Source organism: Triturus cristatus, chromosome 12, assembly GCF_964204655.1.
Source record: "Triturus cristatus chromosome 12, aTriCri1.1, whole genome shotgun sequence".
Lineage (NCBI taxonomy): Eukaryota > Metazoa > Chordata > Amphibia > Caudata > Salamandridae > Triturus > Triturus cristatus.
The window spans coordinates 580,497,840-580,509,575 of record NC_140595.1 but is presented as its reverse complement, the minus strand read 5'-3'; the positions used below and the strand labels follow the sequence as shown (position 1 = coordinate 580,509,575).

Genomic DNA, 11,736 nt, shown 5'->3' with positions numbered 1-11,736 from the left:
TCAAGGCTAGGTAAACTTTGTGTCATCGCTAAGTGCCAGAGCACAGTAGTACAAAAGATAAACAGATTGAAAAAGTTTGTGAGGGAACCTATTCATTTTTGGCACAGCTAATAAATTGAAACAGACGGACCCAAAGAGCTACGCTACAATGTTTATAGGTGCTAGGTCAAGAAACATTTGCGCCATTTGTAATGTACCCCGAATTGTGTATGGGTATCGGTGCAATCGAAATCATCATTGTCTCCTTTTCTTGCAGTAATGTACCTAGAGCTAAAGTCTGTTCCAAAGATAGTCAAATACATCACCTCCAGCAGAGGAAACCGGCTACTAACACACAGTTGTTATGTATATTGTAAGGATAGACATTCGGAGCCACGGGGTTATTGGAGGTGCGTGCAATACTACTCCAGCCATTGCAGAGGCAGAGCGGCTACTCTGGGTGACTCAGTTTTAAGAAGCACAGACCATAACCACTCTGCCTCTGCAACAGCTTTTAAAGTGAGATAATCAATAAATGAAATGACAGTGATTGCAGGCAACTCCATTGACCCGTGCGGCGCTATTTTAAGGGAGGTATCCCAACACATTCCTGAACATGTTGCCAGTAGTATCCCCACTATTCCAAACTTGCGTAGAATTATCCAATGTAAGAAACAGGCAAATAACCCTAAACGAGTTACACCACAAACCTTTTCGGATATATCTATTCCTCAGCAACTCTCTCTCACTGTTTCAAACGAACCTTTCATATTGCATGACAATCAAAACCCTCTAAAGCGAATTATAATGTTTAGCACCCCCCGTAACCTAAATAGGTTGGAGAACAGTGATGTTTGGATGATACGTTTAAAAGTACGCCCACCCCTTTCACCCAAATATACACTATTCACGGCTACGTTAACAACACAGTAGTTCCTTTAGTGTACAGTTTGCTACGAGACAAACAATCGTCAACGTATACTGAACTTTTGTCAGTACTAAAATCAAAAATTCCAAACAAAAGTCATGGACTTTGAATTACCAATGATGAATACTATAACCAAATTGTACATGGATACCTAAATCCAAGGATGTTTTTTCCACTTTTCTCAGGCGTATTGTCGTAAAATTAAAACAACATCCCTAATTGAGGATTATGTGTCTGACAGCAAACTACAGTTTGAGCTTAAAAAACAAACTGCCCTTTGCTTTGTTCCTCCTGACAGTGTAGACGAGTACTACACATCTATTACAGAGTCAGAGTACTTTATGTCAAACGAAGAAAAATTGGCACCAATTTTAAATTAATTCCAAGAGACATGGATTGGCCATTTAAGCAGCTCGGGTCGCAGGAGGAAACCACGTTTTACTTGTGGACTGGTGGAACTGATACTTGACCTGCTTAGAGGGAGGAGAAAAGACAAACAATGCCATAGAGGGATGTCACAACTCATTAAACAACAGTATTGGCAAACCTCACCCTAATTTCTACCATTTTTTAGAAATTTTGCGAAAGGAGAAAAGTTACCAAAAAATGCGAATGTCACAATTGTTAGCAGGTAGTCTAAACCCAGGTATTTCCCATCGAACAAAGGAAATGTCGGCAAGACTATTGGCAGCACTACAACTCTTTACGTTGTCTGTGGCTTCTGACTACCTAGCTTCCATTGCACACATACTGAATTCCTTTACCTAACAATCTTCGTACTTTCCTATTTAACATCCCTAATGTAAGCCGAAATATTTCTGTAGTCTACCCAAATGTGGACATAAATTGATAAATGTATTAAACTCCAGACTGTGATTAGGCTACACCACACATTTGGGGCACCTCATGCATGACAACCAGACCCTTCCCAAATATGCTGTTCTATTAACCCACACAATACCATCCAACCAACAAACCGAACAATCACTTACCCAAAGATGGCAAGTGTATGAAAATGTAATGATCTCTCTGCTTTCATCAGCCACAAGTTTGTTGATAAACATTTGGACGACATCTGCAAACTTTACACATGGCACCAGAATCCTTCCTAGCTAGGTGAGTTGTAATGACTTAATGTGCCTATACATGGGATGAATGTGCATGCTGCAGCATGTTAAGTTAGGATGCTGTGAAAATATGATGAAGGTATCGTTCATTGACAAAATATCAGCATTTGTACAATAGTTATCTGCAACAAGTCAATAAGTAAAGAAAGATATGGCCAGCATTGATCAGAAATGAAGCCATATTTATTTTGTCAGGTATATCAAATGATACTAAGCAGCATCAATATCAATTTGCAGTGATAAGTGGTCAAGGTGCAAATTTGACAAAAAGGGCTCAGCATTGTGCAAACAACGCAAAATAGTGAACAACAAAACAGAAAAAAGTAGTGAAATGAAATAACAATTCAATCATGTGCATGTAAAATTTCGAGATAAATGTATGGAACTTAATTACTGTATGAAGTTTTCTTTCTTCAACACTTGACCATGTCTTCTCTCCATGTGTTCACCAAGAGTCCTTTTTCCATTGTATGCAACACCAAAAAATCACCATTCACCTTCCCGTGCTCCGTGTGTTTTTTCCCCTATGTATTGCAAGTAGGGCTCAAAAATCCTACGCTGTAACCCAAAATTGTCCTTTAATTCCTTGATTGGTATCCAAGCCACGCCTCCACTGTCCAACTTTGAAACCAAAAATGTATTCTTTCCCAAAAAGCCCTTGTATTTAGGTGCTAATCCTTGAATAGTGTTCCAAAAACGCCTCCAATTGCAAAGTTTGTAGCCAAAATGTGGTATTCCAGCGAAGTCCTTCCATTTGTATGGAAATCCGAAGACCTTGTTAAAAGGTAAGTCACCGTTCTAAAAACGCCCAAAAATCCAACGAAGGTATGGAAAGAAATTGAATCCCCAATTCAAACTTCCAGAATCTTCTGTAGGCGACATTGTACATCCCGTCTGTTTGTTAGGAAAAAGGGCCACAAATTAGTTTATTTTTTTTGTACAGAGTTCTTAATTACCCCCAATGTATAACCCTACTATTTCGAATAAAGTAAGAAGTAATAAGTCTTGCAACATGCCAGGGATTGTAAATGTTAATCAAAAGACATCCTACGTATCCGAAAAACATTAATAATGTACCTCCTACAACACTATGTATATTAATAATGTTCAAGTGTCTTTCCTGCTGTGTCTTGCGCCGAGTCCTGGAATCCCAACAGTAAGGTGGACGCGTGCTAGAACTTGGTCGCGCTAGCTGCTACAGGTTGTGCTGCTGTTTCCTACTGATTTTAAAAATTGCTTTTAACATTGCCTGTGTATTTTAAATTTACCTCTGTGGGCCTCACTCACTCCGCTCCTACCCCGGTCCACCACGGGCTTGCCCGATTGTTGTGGAGGGTAGGGCGGCCAATCACCACGCTGGGAGGGTGGAGCCAGGGGTCAGCGCGTCAGCCACTTAAGGCAAGGCTGCTTCCTGTTTGCTGTGGACGCGCGCTAGAACTTGGTCGCGCTAGCTGCTACAGGTTGTGCTGCTGTTTCCTACTGATTTTAAAAATTGCCTTTAACATTGCCTGTGTATTTTAAATTTGCCTCTGTGTGCCTCACTCACTCCGCTCCTACCCCGGTCCACCACGGGCTTGCCCGATTGTTGTGGAGGGTAGGGCGGCCAATCACCACGCTAGGAGGGTGGAGCCAGGGGTCAGCGCTTCAGCCACTTAAGGCAAGGCTGCTTCCTGTTTGCTGGGACGCGCGCTAGAACTTGGTCGCGCTAGCTGCTACAGGTTGTGCTGCTGTTTCCTACAGATTTAAAAAATTGCTTTTAACATTGCCTGTATATATTACATTTGCCTCTGTGTGCCTCACTCACTCCACTCCTACCCCGGTCCACCACGGGCTTGCCCGATTGTTGTGGAGGGTAGGGCGACCAATCACCACGCTGGGAGGGTGGAGCCAGGGGTCAGTGCGTCAGCCACTTAAGGAGATGCATTTCCGGACGCGCGCAGCGGGCGCGCCTAAGGCAAGCCCGTCTGCGCCCGTCCACGCCTGTGCCGCGACCTGTGACGGGCGTGCTGCCGGTGGCCCCCCAACCTGGCGAACTTGCTGGTCGAGGTCTCAACTATTAGCACTGAGGCCTTTGCCCGGCTGTGGGAACACCAAATGCAACCCTGCACAGCTACTTACTAAGCACTTTGTATGTAAGGATTGTTCCTTCTCTCTCGCCTATGTATCAGATAGTCCGTGAGTATGTAGCATAGAGAAACCACACCAAGCACCACCTAGAGAAATGAAAGCCTGCCTCCTCAACTGCCGGTCTCTCCCAAAACACGCGGGCGACATCTGGCTATCTCTTACATCTCACTCTTGGGACCTGATGTTCCTGACTGAGACCTGGCTTAAAGATACTTCCAAACCTGATATCACCCTAGCAATCCCCCTGGACTACCACTTTGCTGGGATTAGTCGGCCAGGTACCAAAGTGGGTGGAGGAATCGCCATAATATTGCGAAAACAATGGAACGTCACATCTAGGAAATTAGCAAATTCCGGCCCTATCGAAGCCATGTATTTCAGTATTTCAGACTCAACGCATCTGATTCTTGCAGGAGCCCTGATTTACAACCCTCCGGGCACACAACCTTCGTATCTCTCGGAGCTATTAGTGACCCTAGCAGACCTATCATTGAAACATCCCCACTTTACCATTCTAGGCAATTTCAACCTGCATGTTGAGGACATGTCATGCCCAAAAGCGAGGTCTCTAGTAGAAACTCCGGAGGGTATAAACCTAGACCAGAGAATTCACGGTCCTACGCATAATGCGGGTCACACCCTGGACCACATATTCACGAACCTACCAGTCCTTACTACCCTGCGGCCGCTTCCCCTGATCTGGTCCGACCACTTTTTAATCCCGTTTAACCTGACCTCCATTCCCCTGCTGGCCACTGACAGTAGGAAGGAGGACTTGGGGAGAAAGTGGTATAAAGTCACCTGTGACAAAATCGAGCCCAAATTGGCCAACCTGAAATGGCATTCTTCGGATGATCTAAACGCCGATGTTGAGAAGTTTAATATGTACCTCTCCTCAGTTGTTGACACTATTGCCCCCTTACAACCCATCTCTTCGGCTCGTTCAAAACCCTCTGCCCCCTGGTTCTCTCCAATGCTACGTGAAGAAAAAAGTAAATGTAAGAAGCTCGAACGTCGATGGCGACTAACTTATGACCCTTCTGCTATTGTTATTTACAGAGCTGCTGTGAAAAAATTCCACACACTCAAAAAGGCCACTATGAAAGAATATTTTTCCAACAAAATTATTACTGCGGAAAATTCGGCCAAAACATTATATCAAATCGTGAAGAATTTTACTAAACCGACAGCCCTTACTTGCCTTACAAAACCTAGTCAAGAACTCTGCGACGGCCTCTCTGACTTTTTTCACAGTAAAATTATTGATATATTCTCTTCTTTTAATCCCACGGAGAGGGCAGGTGAGGCCACACCTCCTCAGGATCCCATCCCCTCCAACGTAATATTGTTCCATGCCTTCAAAGCAATCCCACATGACACTGCTTTATTAAAAATACAGCGGTGCAAATCAGGTTCACCTCTCGACCCGGTTCCCGCTCAGGTGTTTACGACCCTAGCCCCAGCTATTATCCAACCGTTAATTTCAATTTGGAATTCATCTCTCTCCTCTGGCCAGTTCCCTATAACATGGAAACAGGCAATGTTGATCCCTGTCTTAAAAAAGTCAGAAGCTGATTCGTCAGTCTATTCTAACTATCGACCCATATCACTGCTACCCAAACCAGCCAAAATATTAGAAAAAGTCGTGCAGGAACAGCTGGACGACTATTTAGAGACCCAAAATCTCCTCCACGACTCACAATCAGGTTTTAGATCCGGTTATAGTGCTGAGACAGCACTATTAGAGGTCACTGAAACAATTAGGGAAAGCGTGGACAGATGCGAGGTAGCCATGTTGGTACTCCTCGATCTGTCCGCAGCTTTCAACACCGTCTCGCACTCCATACTGTTGGACAGACTCTATAATATAGGGATACGAGACACGCCTTTGGCCTGGATTAAATCCTTTTTAACGGATAGAACGCAACAGGTGTGGTGTCATCCCTATATGTCCAAAGACAAAAAAATCCTTAGCTGCGGAGTCCCTCAAGGGTCGGCTCTCAGCCCCCTTTTTTTCAATGTTTACCTGTCACCATTGGCAAAGGTGGTGGAGGACTCTGGAGTCAGAGTGGTCTCTTAGGCTGATGATATACAGCTTATTTTTTCTTTCAGAGACCACTCTGACACCGGACTCTCTAATTTTAAAAACTGCCTCTCTAACATTGTATCTTGGATGACCTCCAATACCCTGAAGCTAAACACCGATAAAACCGAGGTGCTTTTTTTTAAACCAAAAATCACCTTTACTTCCATCCTTATGGTGGCCGTCGGATTTAAACCCTCCCCCATCACCTGTTAAAACCGCCCGTAATATGGGCTTTCAAATTGATAACGAGTTGTTGGGTAAGACCCAAATTCATAAGATCACTTCTGCCTGCTTTGGCAAATTGCGCCTGATAAAAAAGATATCCCCCTATTTGCCCACAGATTCTTTGAAGACTATCGTTCATGCTCTCATTACTTCCCACCTGGACTATTGTAATAGCCTATACGTGGGTGCACCAGCATATCTCCTCCACCGACTTCAGATGGTTCAAAACGCGGCGGCCAGGTTGATCTGTAATATCCCTTACCGCCATTCGATCTCCCCTCATCTGAAGAACCTTCACTGGCTTCCGATTTCCTCTCACATTCAGTTTAAAGCACTGGTCCTGACGTTCAGGGCCTTGAATGGTAAGGGGCCAGGGTATCTCAGACATAGGTTGAAGCGAGTTCATTCCTCTCGAGCGCTTAGATCCAATCACCTCCGTCTCCTGCTTCCCCCCAGGTTCTACAGATCTAGGAAAGCTGGCAGAGCTTTTGCAGTGATTACTGCAAGGCTATGGAATGCCCTCCCACTTAACATCCGTATGATCGACTCAGAATCTCAGTTCAGAGGTAAACTGAAGACATGGCTGTTTGCGAGCTATTAGGTTTTATGTTCTCTGCTGCTGCCGTCCTCAGCGCCGGGACAGCCCCGTTAGGGGTAGCCGTGCGCTTAACACATTTCATAATAATAATAATAATAAGGTATGCGCGTCAACATCACCACATCAAATGTCAAAGAAAAAAGGACAAATATTGACATTGAACTTAATGTACATAGTGTAATTTATCATGTGAATGAACTCATTATTAAAATAAGTATATAGGAAAGTTGAAGTCACTTACCTTGACGGAGCTCTGCCTTTCATCTGCTCTCTGTCTCGCGACGAGTCCCGGAAGAACGTCAGGAACGTATGCGCGCCGACGTCATAGCCTACTGTGAACATGAAAAAAGGACAATCCTTATTATAAAATCCGATGTAAAAATAATTGAACTATGTAATGAATAAACAAAATAATTAGAAATTGTAAATGTCCAAGTATTAAAGATGTATAATAAACAATACCATAAATGTATTATGCAAAAGTATCACCGACAAATTTTGGAAAATAAAGCAATAATGCAAAATAAGTATTAAATATGTATAATAAACAATATCATAAATGTAATATACAAACATACCACAGACAATTTTTGTAAAATAAAGCGATAATGCAAAACATTCCCCCTTACGTCATTGTTTACAGTGAAAATAAAAAATGAACAATTTATGTCATTAACTCCAATGTGAAACTGTGGGATAATACATCCACAGTCTGTATTTATGGAATATAATTCTAAATGAATATAAAAAGTGTGAAATATGTATTTAATAAACATAATAATCCGAAAATGTAAGTTTCCAAGTATGAAATATGTATAATTAACAATACCATAAATGCTATATGCAAACGTACCACCGACAATGTTTGTAAAATAAAGCAATAATGCAAAACATTTCCCATTGTGTTTTTATTAGTTACATTACATATTTCATATTTTTTATTGAGCAGAATGAAACGTAACCAAGTATAAATAATTCGATATTAATGTTATTAGTGACCCTCAAAACAGTCCGTCCACAATTTAACTATAAAAAATTTATTATTGCCCTTCCTATCAAGCACCCTCGTCTCAATGTAACCTAAATGCAACACAGTAAGTATTTAAGGAATCTAAAAGTGTGTTACCTTAACGGAGCTGTCCCTGCCATCTTCTGTGGCTTGCGACGACCCAATGAATGACGAAATGCACGCATGTTCGTGCTCTAATGATGCCTTTACAGTTTAAATGCTCGCAATTTCAAATGTACATGTAATGCTATCATGCTATAAATCACAGTATTAGTACCCCAGCATTAATCCATTAATAATTGCTACATAAATAAATGAATACAATTAAATTAATTTGGAATTATATTACATAAATGTACATGTAATGCTATCACGCTATAAATCACAGTATTAGTACCCCAGCATTTATCTATTAATAATGCTACATATTTAAATAAATACAAAAAAATGAATTTGGAATTATATTACAGAATATTCAACAATAATACATTAATAATGTTATATAAATAAATTAGTACAAAAAAGTAATTTGGAAAAAAGTGTGTTACCTTAACAGAGCTGTTCCTGCCATCTTCCGTGGCTTGCGTCAACCCAATGAATGACGAAAAGCACGCATGAACGCAAACGTCATCGCTTACTGTGAAAATAAAAAAGGGACAATTTTCGCCATGAACTCCAATGTGAAACCGTGGGAAAATACATCCAAACTAAGTATTTATGGAATATAATTCTAAATAAATAAAAAAAAAATGAAAATAAAAATATATTAAGTAATTTAATTCCAAATTAATATTTTTGTATTTATTTATTTATTAATGCTGGGGTACTAATACTGTGACTTATAGCATGATAGCATTACATGTACATTTGAAATTGCGAGCATTTAAACTGTAAAGGCATCATTAGAGCACAAATATGTATCACATGCGTTGTAATAGCATGCGATGAAAATGTCAGTGCGCTGTTATAGCATGCGTTGTAAAGGCATGCGATGCAAAGGATCGTGCGATGTAAAAGTTGCATTGCGATGGCACCGCGTAGCAATGCCATCATTGTGATGGGTGTTTCCCCTTGGAATATTTTAGTTGTGGATGACACCCCAAGCTTAAGTGCTTGTAGCGGAACAGTCCCACGTGTGTGGAGAATGTGGTAATGTATTGTGAATGCAAGTCAAATTCCAGCTGGTGTTAGCCTTTCATTAGTTCTAGGTTGGAGAACAAACAGGCTCCATTGAGGCAGCAAATCATGTAATTCAGGTGAGGGCCTGGGTGTTCCCTTTCGATGGCTATGTTCGGTATCCGCATGTTGACTCAGATGTGAATTTTTGGTGTGTTTTTCTTTGGCACGGCCACGACGGGGGACACCCACAGCGTTGGTCCTACAGTGAGCTCAATGATATCTTGGGCTAATAGGCTCTTCAATTCTTCCTCTACCTGTCGCTGGAGGTTCACTAGAGCTCTACAGTGATTCTGAGCTACCGGTCAGACTGCTTTATTGATGTGAGGGGTGACTTGCATGTCCTTCATCTTTCCAAGCACTTTGAAGCATGCCGGGTACTCTTTCAAGATGCTGTGGTGCTCAGACAAGTGATATGTCAAGGCCAGGAGACCCATCATGTAAGCTGTGACGTTGCTCAGTAAACACGGTGCCGATATGTCGCCTCTGAGGACATACACCACTTCTTGCACTGACATTCCATTGTATGTGGGCATCTCCACAAATTTTCCCATGTTCATAATGGGGTGTTTTGCACCCCATGTGAAAACATCAACAGTGGAGGGCACCAATAGAAGTATATGTTTCATTTTGTCATATTCTGACACACACATGATGTTGCATGTGGCTCCACTGTCAATTACAAATCTCGTAGTATGATTTCCTACTTGGAGATTCACTGTTACCGTATTCTTACTCTGCCATTCGTTTACCAGCTGGGCATGCTCTGAGGGTCTCTCTAGTGCCGGGGCATCCATCATGAGGTATAGGCATTCAGTGGCCCCTCGTGTGGAAGCAGAGCCGGAGTCTGTTGTTGGGCTGCTTTTGCGTGCTTCCATGTGCCTTGCTCAGCGAGTCGACGTTGTACGCGGCCTTACACATTGCAGACACTCACAAAGTGATTGTGTCTGTTGAACTTTTTGCCACTTCCATCCCATGGCCGGGCAGGTGCCGACGTGCAGGTACTATGGTCTGCAGCGGTAGCCTCTCTCTGGTTAGTTCGGAGGCGGCGGTGACTTGTCACGTCTGCCATTGTCCCATGTCATATGATGAGCTTTTTCTATTGTTCATGTTCTCCCATATGGATGGCATGCGATGTGGCCCTGGCGCCAGTCCTGGCCAAAGCTAGTATTTTGTCAAGCGTCAATGTTTCTTTTTGTATTTTTGTGCGAAACCCAGTTTAATGGCATTCTTCCATGATGCGCAGCCTGATTGCTGCCTCACGGTGCTTTTTCACCTCAAAGTAATATCGTTTGAAAAATGATACCATTTGATACAAAAAGCCCAAAACTGGAATTTAAAAACAACTTCAGAAGGGACTTGTACAGTATCCACAAGGGACATCTGGGAAAGTGAACATAAATAGTGTTAGTTAAGCACATTATGTCTGCAACTTTTTTTTGATAACCAATTTTTATTGATTTTAGCAAGAAAAAGAAAAGCATATACACAGAAAAAGGAAGACCTGCAGCAAGTCAAGACTTCAATGCACAGCAAAAACATAATCTCGTTATGACACCGAGTATGTCATGGATAGTCTTAGAACATGAAAAGGAACAGAGTAGCGCCCGCCACAGGCCCCCAGTTGGTTCAAGGGGTTCCAACACCACAACCCATTTGCCCAACACTTTGCGATATTTCTTTGGGCACCCCCTGGCCTCGTACAGTGGCTTTTCCTGCATCGCGCACCAGTCCACCCCCCTGCGCCATGGTGTCATGGTGAGTGCGGTTGGATTCAACCAGTTGGCCACAATGTCCCTCTTAACCACCATCAGGGCTGTGTTCAGAAAGAGTTTGTCTGCCCTGAAGCCATCCAGTCCTTCAGTGACTCCCAGGAGAACGTTTAGTGGATCAAGAAGAACCTCCAAGCCCAGGACCTCAGAGAATTCTCCCACCACCATTCCCCAGAAGTGTGCAATAGCAGAGCAAAGCCATACCATGTGGTAAAAATCAGCTTGTGGTTGGCTACAACGGGGGCATGTCCAATCGGGTCTGAGTCTTGTTTGCTGGAGGCGCAGCTGTGTGAGGTAAGCGGCGTGGAGGTAGTATATTTGGACTAAGCGAAGCCGCGCGGAGGCTGTGATTGTTTTGGGCGTCAATAGCGCGTCCCTCCAATCCTCGTCCTCCAGGATCCCAAGCCATCCCTCCCATTTGTCCTTGAGTCCGTGTAGTGTGTTGGGAGTGTTATTAGTGAGGGAGCGATAGATGCAAGAGATTCCCCCTTTCCCCAAGTTGCCGGTCATGATTGGGGCTTCGGGTGGGCTATACTCCGGTACAGAGGTGCCCTCTGAAATATGGGAGTGGAGGGCGTGACACAGCTGCAAGTATCGGTAAAACTGTGAAGGGTGTAGGGAATACTGGGCCTGTAGATCTTGAAAGGTGCGTAGATGGTCCCCTCCCCATACAGCCCCCAGCTACGAGATCCCAATGAGATCCCACACT

The 11,736-nt window shown here is 43.0% G+C and overlaps 1 long non-coding RNA gene across 1 annotated transcript in view; it reads right to left on the bottom strand.

The window, feature by feature from the left end:
* Positions 1–2,224: 2,224 nt before the first annotated feature.
* Positions 2,225–11,736, bottom strand: part of LOC146776301 (uncharacterized) — a 66,501-nt gene continuing 56,989 nt past the window's right edge. The window contains exons 2-3 of the long non-coding RNA XR_014972414.1: positions 7,312–7,402; positions 2,225–2,928 (exon numbers count right to left, since the gene is read on the bottom strand). This is a non-coding gene — a long non-coding RNA (uncharacterized LOC146776301). The remainder of the gene's footprint in view (positions 2,929–7,311; positions 7,403–11,736) is intronic.